This window comes from Tamandua tetradactyla, chromosome 8, assembly GCF_023851605.1.
Source record: "Tamandua tetradactyla isolate mTamTet1 chromosome 8, mTamTet1.pri, whole genome shotgun sequence".
NCBI classification, from domain to species: domain Eukaryota; kingdom Metazoa; phylum Chordata; class Mammalia; order Pilosa; family Myrmecophagidae; genus Tamandua; species Tamandua tetradactyla.
Window position 1 is genome coordinate 22,424,225 of NC_135334.1, and position 13,989 is coordinate 22,438,213.

General features: G+C 44.1%; 1 long non-coding RNA gene across 1 annotated transcript in view; it reads right to left on the reverse strand.

Moving 5' to 3' along the window:
- Positions 1 to 5,254: 5,254 nt before the first annotated feature.
- The window catches only part of LOC143644167 (uncharacterized), a 117,514-nt gene continuing 108,779 nt past the window's right edge, over positions 5,255 to 13,989 (reverse strand). Inside the window, exons 5-6 of the long non-coding RNA XR_013156538.1 lie at positions 8,942 to 9,093; positions 5,255 to 5,983 (exon numbers count right to left, since the gene is read on the reverse strand). This is a non-coding gene — a long non-coding RNA (uncharacterized LOC143644167). The remainder of the gene's footprint in view (positions 5,984 to 8,941; positions 9,094 to 13,989) is intronic.

Sequence of the window (13,989 nt, forward strand, 5' to 3'; positions counted from 1 at the left end):
AGGACTTATCTGGACCATGGACCCATCTGGAGGTTGTAACTTTCTGGAAAATTACAGTAGTGTATAGAACTCTTGTGGAATCTTATATATTGCCCTAGGTGTTCTTTAGGATTGGCTAGAATGGTTCTGGGTCAGTTTTGGCAGGTTATGATAAGTAGCAAGGTCTAACTAAAGCTTGCATAAGAGCAACCTCCAGAGAAGCCTCTCAACTGTATTTGAACTCTCTCAGCCACTGATACCTTATTTGCTACACCTCTTTTCCCCCTCTTGGTCAGGATGGCATTGTTGATCCCACAATGGCCAGACTTATCCCTGGGGGCCATCTCCCATGCTGCAGGGAGACATTCACCCCTGGATGTCATGTCCCACATAGCAGGGAGGGCAATAATTTCACTTGCAAAGTTGGGCTTAAAGTAAGGCTACATCTGAGCAACAAAAGAGGTCCTCCAGAAGTAACTCTCAGGCATGCCTACAGGTAGGCTAAGTTTCTCTGCTATATATATGAGAAGCTTTTCTATAGCATTTAAAATTAAAAAAAAAAAAGAAAAGAGAGGGATTAAACTAAAACACACACACGCACAATAACAAAAAAATATTCAGTAAGTGTGGAGAGCCGCCTCCCGGGTCAGGCCTAGTGGTCGCGCTGCAGCCTGCTCTAGAGTTCCCCCCGCCCATCGAGTGAGCCAAGATGGCGCCCGCATCCTGTTTCCGCGTATGACGCACGCGCCCACCAACCCTATCTTCCAATCACCTCTGTATACGTGGCACTAACCTATTGGGTTTGGGCACAGTATATAAGAGGTTACCCGGACAGGGTGGGGGGAGACGACCCACAGGGAGCCGTACCTGACGGCCGCATAGAGGTTGTTCCCCCGCGGGGTATCTTGTCCCGCGTGGAACCTGTAACAGAGAATGCAAGCTTAACTCCAGTAAAGGTCTGTGCTCACAACCGTTGCGTGCCTCGAACCCGTGTTTGTCACTTAAGTTGGTTTGCCTGCGTCTGTCTCTTTCTCCCCTCCTGTTCCCTTCGCCGGCCGGGGACCTGACTTCGAGAGAGACGGCTGCGGACAAGTGGTGGCCCGTACGGGGAACCTCCTCTCTCGACACCTCTTCTGCAAGGAGAGCCGTACTGTCTCTTCTTGAACTGAGAAGGACGTGCATCCTGAGCTCGCAGCGGACTTCCCGCGCCTGATCACCGCGAGAAGGTGAGTACTTCTTATTACGTGAGAGTTAAGGCCCGCGGGCTTTCAGGTAGCCCCGGGGACTCGGAAGAGCTCTCCGAGTGATTAAGGTACAGTGCCGACTGCAAGCATGGGGCAGTCAGGAAGTTCACCTTTGTTAGCTCCCTTAAAGACCCTTTTAGCGGACGGCTCCTGTGAAAGTGAGCCGCCCACTTGTAAGCCGCCAGAGTCTGGCGCTAGTTCAGACGACTCTGACTCAGAGTCAGATGGTGACGAGACCGAGGGTGCAGACGCGCCTCCGCTGATCGATTGGGGGAGGCCCCCTGTCTCACCCACGCAGCCTTCCGCCCCGCCAGCGCCTGCTGCAGGGGCGCGGCGGCTTCCGGTGAATGGTTTTGGTGATCTCGCCAAAAACCCTCACCACGGGCTCCCTCTGGTGGCCGAATTAGGTAATTACAGTGGCCCTCCTTTGCGAGACCCGGAACCCCCTACAGGCTGGTCTAGGGAGGGGCAGTTACAGCTGTGCCCCCCGCCTGCGTACGCAGGCCCTCAGGGTCCCACGTCATCAAACAATAGAGGGAGGCATTTCTGGAATTGGATTCCTTTTTCAACTTTTAGACCTTTTGGTATGCTGGGTGGTTACCAACCACTTGAGCCACAACCAGCCTCAGAAATGTACCCGGTTATTATCAATCCCCAAGGTAATAATCAGTATGAGTCATATGATTACAAAGTCTTAAAGGAGTTGAGGCAGGCCGTCCATCAGTATGGCCCCAATGCCCCTTTTACATTGAATATGGTTGAAAACCTTTTACACCCAGTAATCTTTCCTAAAATGACTTCACCTGAGCCACTAGCGAGCGCCCCCACCGTATACACGGACGGCTCCAGCTCCGGTTCAGGAGCATATTATATGGAAGGGGATACTCCCAAAACAGTATTATTCCAATCGAAAAGACCTCAGTGGGTAGAATTACAAGTCATTATTACAGTCCTGAAAGAGTTTCCTGGCCCCCTGAATATTATCTCTGATTCCATTTATGTCGTAAATTCTCTACAAATTTTAGAAACTGTGGGCATTATAAAATGTTCCTCCACAGTGAGACCATTTTTTCTCAAACTTCAAGAGACAATACTTGCTAGACATCACCCCTTTTACATAACTCATATTAGGGCCCATACAGGCCTGCCTGGCCCCATGGCACAGGGAAATCACATAGTAGATGTGGCCACTCGACAGCCGCACATCTTCCCTGTGCTGACACCATATCAGCAAGCCCAAGAGTTCCATGCCAGATTTCACGTCAATGCAAACACCCTAGCTAAGTGGTTTAGCATACCGCGTGCGGCTGCCAGAGATATAGTCCGAACCTGCAGAGATTGTGCAGAACAGAGGGCGGTCCCTTCGGTTGGAGTTAACCCTAAGGGCCTCATCCCAGGAGACATTTGGCAGATGGATGTCACTCATCATTCAGAGTATGGAAAAATTAAATACCTACATGTGTCAGTAGACACATGTTCTCAAATTGTATTTGCCTCTGCTGAGACAGGAGAGAAAGTCCACCAAGTCATTGCACACTGCCTTGCCGCTTGGGCAGCTTGGGGTAAGCCGAAAATATTAAAAACAGACAACGGACCCGCTTACACCAGCAAAGCCTTCCAAAGATTTTGTGAAAATATGGAAGTGCAATTAAAACATGGTATCCCCTACAACCCTCAAGGGCAAGGAATCATTGAAAGAGCACACAGGTCTCTTAAAGACTTGCTCAAAAAACAGAAAGGGGGAATAGGCCACGGCCTGTCCCCGAAGGCTCAACTGTCTGTAGCCTTATTTACATATAATTTTTTAAATGAAAATTCACTAGGAATGACACCTGCTCTTCAGCACACTACTCCAAGTCCTCCACATAGAGGTCTAGTCCGATGGAAGGATGTCCTGTCGGGACAGTGGCAAGGCCCTGACCCAGTGCTCAGCTGGGCCAGAGGCTCTGTTTGTGTTTTTCCCCAGGAACCAGGACGCCAGCCGGTGTGGATTCCGGAGAGACTGGTGAGAACCGTGACACCGCCCGGGGGCGCCGAGAAACTGCTGCCCGACAAGTCAGCAAGCTTTCGACCTGAACCATCAGGCCCGGTCTCCAGCCCTACTGATGATGGCGACGACCGAAAAGATGACAACAACAGTGCAAGTGACCCTCCGACCGAGTAGAAGAGAAACTAGCTTTAACCCCACTTTTCCCACTACGAGCTACTGTGGGACCAAGTCACCTCATGGTTCTCTTGGCCCAGGTTGACCACTTGGATTCTTTTAGCAGTGGGACTCTTAGTAACTCTGCTCATTGTTAAATGTTTGTTAGAACGCTTGTTCCAGACGCAGCAACAGCTACGCGTCACCACTATGTCGGCTATGTCACTTGCCCCTGATGCCCCTGGCGACACCCGCACCGTAGCCCTGTCCTCCCCCCCACTGCGTGGCCCGTCACGGCCACTCAAGGCGGGACGCTCGAAAACAGGATCTGCTGCAAAGCCCATGGCCGTGTCCCGGGTGTAAAAGGCGGCACCAGAAGTCATAATTTTTGTCTAAAGGATGATCTCTACGGCGGAGTCACGGTCCTGGCCAGACTAGACTCCGGCCATTGCACAGAGACACCTAATGACGCTCTCGGCTCTGGTTGCCGCTCTCCTGCCCCCCTACATAACCCAGTTGCGAGGCGAAGCACTGCAGGGAGAGTCACGTTGTTTCCAGTTCACGGGCTCTCCGGTCTCTATATGAGGAGGCATTCTGGTTGGTGTCTAGCAAGCCTAGTCCAGACTCCCCAAAGCACCAAAACATGTAGTGGGCCGCTCAAGCCCACGGGAGCTCACTCATCAATGGAGACACTGGGTCAAAATAAAAAAGGGGGAGATGTGGAGAGCCGCCTCCCGGGTCAGGCCTAGTGGTCGCGCTGCAGCCTGCTCTAGAGTTCCCCCCGCCCATCGAGTGAGCCAAGATGGCGCCCGCATCCTGTTTCCGCGTATGACGCACGCGCCCACCAACCCTATCTTCCAATCACCTCTGTATACGTGGCACTAACCTATTGGGTTTGGGCACAGTATATAAGAGGTTACCCGGACAGGGTGGGGGGAGACGACCCACAGGGAGCCGTACCTGACGGCCGCATAGAGGTTGTTCCCCCGCGGGGTATCTTGTCCCGCGTGGAACCTGTAACAGAGAATGCAAGCTTAACTCCAGTAAAGGTCTGTGCTCACAACCGTTGCGTGCCTCGAACCCGTGTTTGTCACTTAAGTTGGTTTGCCTGCGTCTGTCTCTTTCTCCCCTCCTGTTCCCTTCGCCGGCCGGGGACCTGACTTCGAGAGAGACGGCTGCGGACAAGTAAGAAGCAAGACAAAAGAGATGGGGAAGGTTGCCACCTTAGATAGGGTGTGAACTGGTGGTAGAACTACATTATCTGAATCCCGTGCTGTGCAGGGTTCATATGCCTTATCTTTCTCTCTGCTGCATCATCCTTACCTGCTGATGGTTTCCAGGACCAGAGTTGTGGATGAGTAAGCGGGTTCAGTAGATTGAAGGGGGCTGGAGTCCAACACTCTTGACTTGTTACAGAAATGCAAGGGCAGGAATTCCTGGCTAAGCTTGCCACTTACACTGACAGACACACATAGGTTTTATCTGCATATCTGGCAGAGGACCCATATAGCTGGGGTGGGTGTCACAGAGGTATGGCTGATTAAATATTTTATGATTGATTGTCCCGTAGATATTTGGTGAACCATGTGCCTCATGAATATTTAGTGCCCTTGGCTTGTCCATCCCTTCCTATAACAGCATACATCTGCTCTACTTACTCATGTCTGCATTGTCTCACAAGTTACCTGCTTCTACACTCAATTTCATCTGTCCTCCTCATGTGTGGCCTTTCCTTATTTTCTGTAGCAGAATAGAATATTCCTAAATAATACAACAAACACACATTATAAGGAGTCAAGAGACAACCTGAAAAGTTTCCCAATGGCCAAAGATGGGATAATTTGAGAATCAATAAGGATAATTACTGTAATGTTTGAAACATCAAATATGTTTAATGCCATGAGTTTCTAATGACACTAAAAACAAATGAACAAATGCACACACAAATAAAAAAATCTCTAATTGATCATCATGGGAGGATGCTGGTGAACAAACTGTGCCTGACACTGGTCTTTACTCTGTGAACTATCCCACTGGGTAACCATTTAGTAGATGAGGGAAGTTTCCTAAAAAGCTCTTCCTAAAAGTGTTCTCACTAGTCAAGGAAGTAGGAATGATAGAATTGGATTGCCATCTTGCAATATCTAATGAATTATATTTTCATTGCTGAACATCAAAGGCTGCTAACATTGCAGAAAGACAATCAGACCCACACACCTCCTGCATATACCTCCTGCAGGCAGAGCACACCACCACCTGTGAGGAAGTCTTGCTTTAAGAAAAAAAAAAAGTTAAACTTGAGTATGCTTGAACTTCAGTCTAGTCTAGATGAATGGTGCTCATGGTGTGGTCAGCCGTCACCTGGAAACTTGTCGGAAAGAGAAATTTTCTGGGCCCACTTCATTCAGATGATTCTGATGCCTACTAAAGATTGAGAACCACTGCTGAAAATCCAGTACCAATTTAGGGAACATACAGAGCACAGTGGAGCATGTGAAATACCACCACGGTGATAGGCAAAAAAAAAAGTCCATAATTCCCAGAAGGACCCCTCACTCTACTTTTTCTTTTCTTGCTGGGCAAACGACTTCATCTCTGTCACACTCATTTTCTGCATCTGTAAAATAGAGTAATAAGAATTAAATGATATAATGCAAAAGCTTTGCTAGGAGCTTTTACACATGGAAGTTTCTATTATCCATTGACTCTGAGTTACTTGAAGCTAGAGATAGCATCATTGAATCTATTTTCAGCACAAATAACAGGTCCTCTATAAGTGTTTTTCTTCAGTTTTTTTTTAATTTAATTAAAGCATTATTTATTAAGTGAATGAATGGGTACATTCCAGATTCCGGGTTCCAGACCCCAACACAGGATCATTCTTGATCCAATGATTAACACATATTCTATGAATGCATGAAAGAAAGTAGGAGACACATTCTGAACATTATTAGTTAATGTGTTACATTTGAATTATGCTACTTAGAATGTTACAATTTGGAATAGAATCTATGCTATGTAGTAGAGACTATATTTGCTCCCCTCCTTTCATGGTTGCTCCTGGGCTGAAAACAGTGGAAGGTGCGATGCTCTTGTTCACTGTTGACAGTTCAGTCACAGAGAAGATTTTCACTAAGATAGATAAGCAAGCTAACAAAGTTAAAAGCTGGGACTGAATTGTAGGGTTTCACCTGGGTGCCTCTTAGGTTTCCACCAGAGGGCGCTCCACACTGCTTAGCGTCCCTGAGGCTTAAGGTACACCCAAGACCCACCCCAATATGTTCATTCACTTAGCAAATGTGTATTGAAAGATTCCTGTGTACCTAACAGGTTTAGGTGGTGGGGATACAGAGATAGATAAGACATGGACCTTGCCCTGAAGGTTGCTTGGTCTAGAGTAGAGACAGGCATTAAACAAGTGATGAGGGTATGACGCAGCGAAGGCTGTAATAAGGATGCATGAGACACTAAGGGAATTATTAACTTTGACTCCAGGGGTCAGGGAAGAATTTGCAGAATGTTAGCTTCATTTTGAAGGGTGATTAAGGGTTCATCAGATACATGAAATAGAGAGTATATTGTGAATAAATACACACGTGGGGATGAGAACAAGCATGCAATTAGTTCGGTGTGGCTAGAAATAGGGTCTAAGGAGGCTGGAAAATGGAGAGGAAGGGGCTAAACAGTGGGGGCCAGATGTGAGAGGATTTTAAGTCATGAAAAGGAATTTTGGGGTTAGTCTTGGAAACAGCCATTTAATGCATACATCCAACTCAAAAGCTATGTGGGAGATTGTAAAATAAACTCTACAAGGGTTATGCACCTTTATAATTATGCACACACTTTTTAAAGGGAATTTTGTCTTTTAAGAGAACCCTCAAGGACCATTTATATGCTTTGCAAGATCATCATTCTCTTGATTTTATAATCAATGCCCAGTCTGGTCACTTACTTTCTTCAGATTTGATCCATGTGACTTTTAAATGTGCCCAAAAATCAGATCCACTCTCAAAAGCATGAAGATTTGCCACCCTTAAGGATCTCGCAAAATTAGGATTTAAACTTCTAAGGGATTCCAAAGGAGTCATTCTAGAACATTTGGAATAAAGTCAGCTTCATTAGAATAAAAGCCAGCACCCAGGGTGGGCCGCGGTGGCTCAGCGGGCAAGAGTGCCTGCCTGCCGTGCCGGAGGACCCCGGTTCGATTCCCGGCCCCAGCCCATGTAAAAAACAAACAAAATATAATAAAACAAGAAAATGTTTAAAAATGTTTCCCTTTCTTCCTCCCTTCCTTCCTTCCATCCTTCCTTCCTTCTCTGTCTTTCCTTCCTTTCAAAAAAAAAAAAAAAAGCCAGCACCCAAGGTGGCAACTCTTATAGAGCAGCACCCATTTAAATGGTCGTTTTTTGCTCTACTCTCTTCAAAGCCTCATTTCCTCTGGGTTACTCGCTGTTGACCCTCAGAGGGCATGTGGCCTTGGAACAAACTGGAAGAAAAGAATAATGTAGCTGAGCGGGTTTTCCTGAGTCTTCTCCTTTTGGACCTGTGGGCGGACCACCCACTGAGCCAGGACCCAGCGCGTTCTCTCTTTTGTTCTGACTCACATCAGAGACGCTTCTGAGCCAACAAGTCCAACCTGCTTGTTCCCTTGAAGGCAAAAGGCCATCGTGAGAAACGGAGGGGAACTCCATAGCCAGCTCAGCACCCTTTGCTTCTTTTCAGACTCCAACAGACTTATAATAGGAGGCAGGGAAATAAATAGTCATGAGGCCTTAGGCACCTGGAGGCTTTCAGAGTTTAAAAGTCTTAAGGATGACATGGTCTTCAAGTCTACAAGGTATTTTAAATCAGAACAATTGACTTTTTAAAAAAACCTTTTTATTGTATAATATAACATATATACAAATCAAAGAAATGAAAAAGCAATAGTTTTCAAAGCATTCTTCAACAAGTAGTTACAGGACAGATCCCAGAGTTTGTCATGGGCTACCATACCATCCTCTCAGAGTTTTCTTTCTAGCTGCTCCAGAATATAGGAGGCTAGAAGGCATAAATATTTTTTTTATCACCACAATCGACTTTTTTTTCTTCTTTGTGAAAAATAACATGTATACAAAAATGAATTTCAAAGCACAGCACCACAATTAGTTGTAGAACATATCAGAATAATTGACTCTTGGAATGTCAAGGGCTGCTAGCAAAAGCTGACAAATTGAAAGTCTGCCTGTAAAATAGGGTGACCCCATGGCCCAGTGTGCCTGGACAGTCCTGGTTTATGCCTACATTTTTGACATAAATATCAATAATGCCCTACTTCATTCTCAAAAATGTCCCAGTTTGATGATAAATCATATGATCATCCACACCCAGCCTTAAGAGAAAAGAACAAAAGAAAGAATCCTCAATATACCTATAACTTTTAGGAAAAAGTAAACCCCCTTAGCAGTACCGACAACTCATGATTGCCTTTCTCTCACTCTCACTTACACTTTCTGTTGATTTTTAGAATTTCTCTTAATAGCCATTCGAATGGAAACTAAGACGTCTGTAATACAATGGAGACAAAGAATCTCACCTCCAATTCCTTGTTCCCCTGCTGTCCTGCCTCTTCCATTCTGCACTCCTTTTGGTGGAGGAAGGAGCATGGCGTTTGGAATCAGATCCCAACTCTTCCTTGCTGTGTGATCTTGGGCAAGTTTCTAAATGTCTCAGACTCATTTTCTTCTTCTGTAAAATGGGGATAATAAGAAAATACTTTAATGATATTAAAAGTATGTTACTCCATAGACTATAGTCAGTAGTATAATTACAATAATATTTGTTCATCAATTACAACAAAAACAGCACTTTTGAAATTCACAAATGTGCCTTTTAATGGTGAAAAATTACACATTTCATATGCAATAATGTATCTGCCATATCTGTAAAAAACACAAAGTTATATGTTCCCGTATACTCATCTTACTGTATATCAAGAAAAGGCCTGAAAGGATAACATTAAAGTGAAAACAGCAGTTATCTCTGGAGATAACAGTTGCTAAATGCTTTTCAGCAATAGTTTGAGTTTTCTACATGAAACTATGTATGTATGATTTGTGTAATTAAAACACCTTTTTAAAAAAATTCTTCATACCAATGAATCATGATCTGTGTCATTAAAACACCTTAAAAAATTCTTCATATCAATGAATCATGAGCCTTCACTGCAGTAGAAATAACACACCAAACTGTTAGCATGTATTATATGCAGTTTCAACAATAAGGGTGATAATAATGTCAGCGATCACATGTTAATAAGGGGAGTATATGGGAATTCTGTGTTTTATGCATGATTTTTCTATAAACCTACAACTCCTCTAATAAAGAAAGTTAGTTATTTAATAAATGGTAGTTATTATTATTCCTGCTTGGGGTTTCCTACACAGGCTGAGCTGTTTCACCCCTAACTTGTCAATTTGTGTTCATTTTTCTAGATCCCAAGTGTGTTTAACCTTTTCAGAAAAGGTTTTGCTAGTGCTCACAGACAGAGTTTGTCCTCCTTGTGCCATCATTTGCACCTGGAATGTAGTTTCTTATTGCATCTCATCCTGTATTGAGGTTAATATATTTTTTTTAGTCTGAGAGTGCCTTGAGGGCTGAAGTCTTATCTTTTTTTTTAACCCTTGAATTCCTGAGGACAATGCCTGATACCTGGTAGGTGTTCAAAATTAGTTTTAAAACCAAATGAGTAATAGGAGGCAGAAGGAATAAAATGATAAGGTTTTGGCATCATCCAAACCTCATTTTTGGCAAATTTCCAAGTGTTTTCCCATCAGGTCTTTTCCTTCAGGAAAGCTGCTGAAAGAGGAGGCCTAATGTTCATTTCATTTATTTTTGTTTCAGAAATCCTCCAGAATGGTGGATGCAGTGCTTGTGGGCTTGGGAAAGAGCTGTTATTCAAGGAGCTGCATGTATGTAGAATTAACTGCAGACACGATTGGATGGTGATGTAGAAATAGTTAGAGTTGGCTCTGGAGTTGACCTAAGAGTTAGGCCAGTCTGGTCTTGAATTCTGTGTCACTAGCTAGGTAACTGTGGATAAACTTCTTAATCTCTAAGCCTCCGACTTGGGCAATTTTTCCTCTAACAGCTGTGTCAAATTTTCTTTCTATTAAAAGACTTCTGCTCCTGCCCCTCCTTGCCTTTCTTCCCTATTATACAAATAAAATAGAAGCTCACTCAGAAGGCTGGACCAAAAAAGAAAAATTTTATTAAGACCCACAGACATACAGGGCATAGACAGATGAAAACTTCAACTTTCTGTCCCAAATCCCCATACTGCCTTTGAGTCATCTTCCTTTTACCTTCAAAATTAGCTACATCTGTGCCCATCCCTCTTATGCAAATTGTTCATATGAATTACCTTCCAAACCGGAACACTGGAGTGTAAAAGGGGTATAATTAATCATTACAGTGGAACAACAGGTAATCAGACCAGGACAATCAGACCATGTGATCATTCTTTACCTTGAAATGAAATTGGTGCCCGCCCGCCCCCCCCACCTACTTTTTAACATTCCAGAGTTTTTCCCTTCTTAAGACCAACTAATGAGCCAAAGACTAAAAAATCATCTCTCTATCCACTTTCATTCCAGCTGTCTCCTCCTTTGCTCCGTCCTCTGAAGAGCTCCCTTTACTTCCTCCCCTCCTTTTTACCCCTCAATCTGCTGCAAAATGACCTTGGCCTTCAAGACTATTCTGGTGAAGCTACTTTCACCAGGGTCACTGATTGGAGGATCCAGTGGGCACTTTCCATCCTTATTTTATGGGATTCTCATCAGCATTTGATAGTTTGTGTACTAGCTCTTTGCCATAGCCCACTTCCCTTGCTTCTGTGACACCACACTCTCCAGTTACTTTCTTCCTCCTTCTCTTTCTTCTGGACTTCTCTTTTGAGACTCCTCTTTTCCTTATATGCTGTTGATCCTCTAGATTCTGTCCTCAGAAAGTCTCCTGTCTCACTTTCTTGTGGTCTTGGGAAATCTTATCTATTCACATTTCTGAAGTCACCTTCTAGAAGGGCTAAAGATCTTGTGGTGGTTTGGAGTTGTATGCTCCCCAGAAAAATATGTTCTTGAACTTAATCCATTCCTATGAGTGTGAGGCCATCATAAGTAGGACCTTTTGATGAGGTTACTTCAGCTGAGGTGTGGCCCACCTTAGTCAGGATGGGTCTTAATCCTCTTGCTGGAGTCCTTTATAAGCAGAATGAAATTCAGATATATATAGAAAAAGGCCATAGAGGGAACAGAAGCTGAAAGTCAATGGAACCCAGAAGAGAAGGCAGAGGCCACGAGAGGCTGCCATGTGCATTACCCAGGACCAAAGATCCCTGGCAGCCAACCCCGGAATGCCAGTCTTTGGGAAGAAAGTATCGCCTTGATGATGCCTTGATTTGGACTTCTATTAGCCTCAAAACTGTGAGTTAATAAATTCCCATAATTTAAGCCAACCGATTGTGGGGTATTTTCTTGAGCAGCCAAGGAAACTAAAACAGGCCTCATACTCACATCATCAGCCCCAGAGCTCTCTTTGGTGCTCTGATCTGTTTATCCAATGTGGACTGAACATTTCTGCTCCATTGTTCCACAGGAACATCAAATTCAACAACTCATCTTTCCCACACACTAGCCCCCTTCTTGTGTTCTCTATTTCAGAGGAAGGCAGCACTGTCCACCCAATTATCAATACTAGAAACTATCCTTTATTACTTATTCTCTATCACTTCCACATGCACCAGACTTCATTCACTCTATCTCCTTAATATCTCTCAAATACCCAGCTTCTCTTCACTCCCTCTGCCACTGTTTCAGTTCAGGTCAAAGTCATCTCCTGCCTAGATCACGTTCCTGGAGGCAGCCTCTTGCCTCCAGTCTTGTCCCTCTCCAACGTCTTTCTCCATACTGTAGCTGAGTGATCTTTTAAACACATAAATGTGACCAGGTGGCTCTTCGCTTAAAACATTTCAAAGTTTCCCCATTCCCCTCAAGAAAAAGTCCAAGCTCCTTAACCCTTACCAAAGTCCTTTAGGGTCTAGCTCTTGATTTGATTTTTAGTCTCATCTCTGGTCATTTACCCTTTTCTCTCCATCCATACTCAGCTTTTTCAGTTGCCAAAGGCTGTGCTTTCTCTTCTTTCCTGGGCTTTGTACCTACTCAGTTCCTAACTTGGAGTCACTTCCCAAAGGCCCACCCATTGCCTGCCTTGTACATGCCTTTAGAATTTGATCTACTACAGCTACTACTACTACTACTACTACTATTACTACTAGCAATCATAGGTGTTATTAATGAGTACTATTATGTGCTAATAAGTGGTTTACTTGCATTATCTTATTCAATTCTCACAACCAGCCCATAAGGAGGACTTAATTATCCTCATTGTATAAGTGATGAGATTGAGACCCAGAGACCCAAATAGTGGTCATCTTAAACACAAGTCAGATCATTTCATTCTTTGGCTCATAGCTGCCTATGAGCAGTAAGTAAAAGCCAAAGTCCTTTCTGTGGTCCACATGGCTTTATATGATCTGGTCTTTCCTGTATTCCTCCACCTGCATTCCCTGGCTCCCACCCCATCAATCTACTCTAGTCATTGGCCTCCATGCTTTTCTTCAAACTCTCCAAGCCTGCTTCCACCTCAGGGCTTTTGCACTCACTGTTCCCTCTGGTTGAAGACCTCTTCCTCTGAATCTACATGGCTCACTACCCCACTTCCTTCAGATTTTTCTCAATTGTCATCTTATAGAGGCCCTCCCTGACTACCCCATGCCCCTTAGTTTACTGCTGTAGTCCTAAAACCTGGGAAATGCCTGGATGTTGTAGGTACTCAAAACATGCTTGTTGAGTAAATGAAGGAATGATGTTGAGCTGTGATTCATACCCATGTTTGTGTGACTCCAAAGCCCACGGCTTTTAACCAGCTGTGTTGCATGTTTTCTCCTCTTGGAAGCCTTCCCTAAGCCTCTGAAGCTGGCTTAAGGACCCGTCTTCTGTGATTTCACAGCACCCATTGCTTCTCCTATCATGACCCAGATGTCACACCGTAATTGCCTATTTATTTTACTGTTTTCACCAACACAGATTTGGCAATTTGAGGACAGAAACTTGAGGACAGAAATTCATCTCTGAATTAGCAACAGTGCGGAGTGCATAGTAGGCACTTGATAATGGTAGCTTTGCTTTATTAATGGTAGTTTTTATTGGCTAAAGGCTACCAGTATCCCAAGGAATAATGTCTAAAGTAGAATGATGTAAAGGAATAAATCACAGCCTTTATCACTGAGTTGGTATTGCACTTAATGCTAAGAAAGCTTGGTGGATGAGGGAGGAAATTTTCCAACATTTTGAAAAATTTCAAACATACAGAAGAGCTGAAAGAATTTTACAGAGAACACCTAGACTCTATATTTTACTATGTTTGCTTTATCATGTACCCATCTATCCATTCCTCTATTCTTCCTATTCATCCACCCATCAATGTGTCTTATTTTTTGATGCATTTTAAAACTAAATTGATAGAGTTAATGACAATGTCATGAAATTAAATAATGTTGATGCAAAAGGGATCTGATTTCATTCAGGA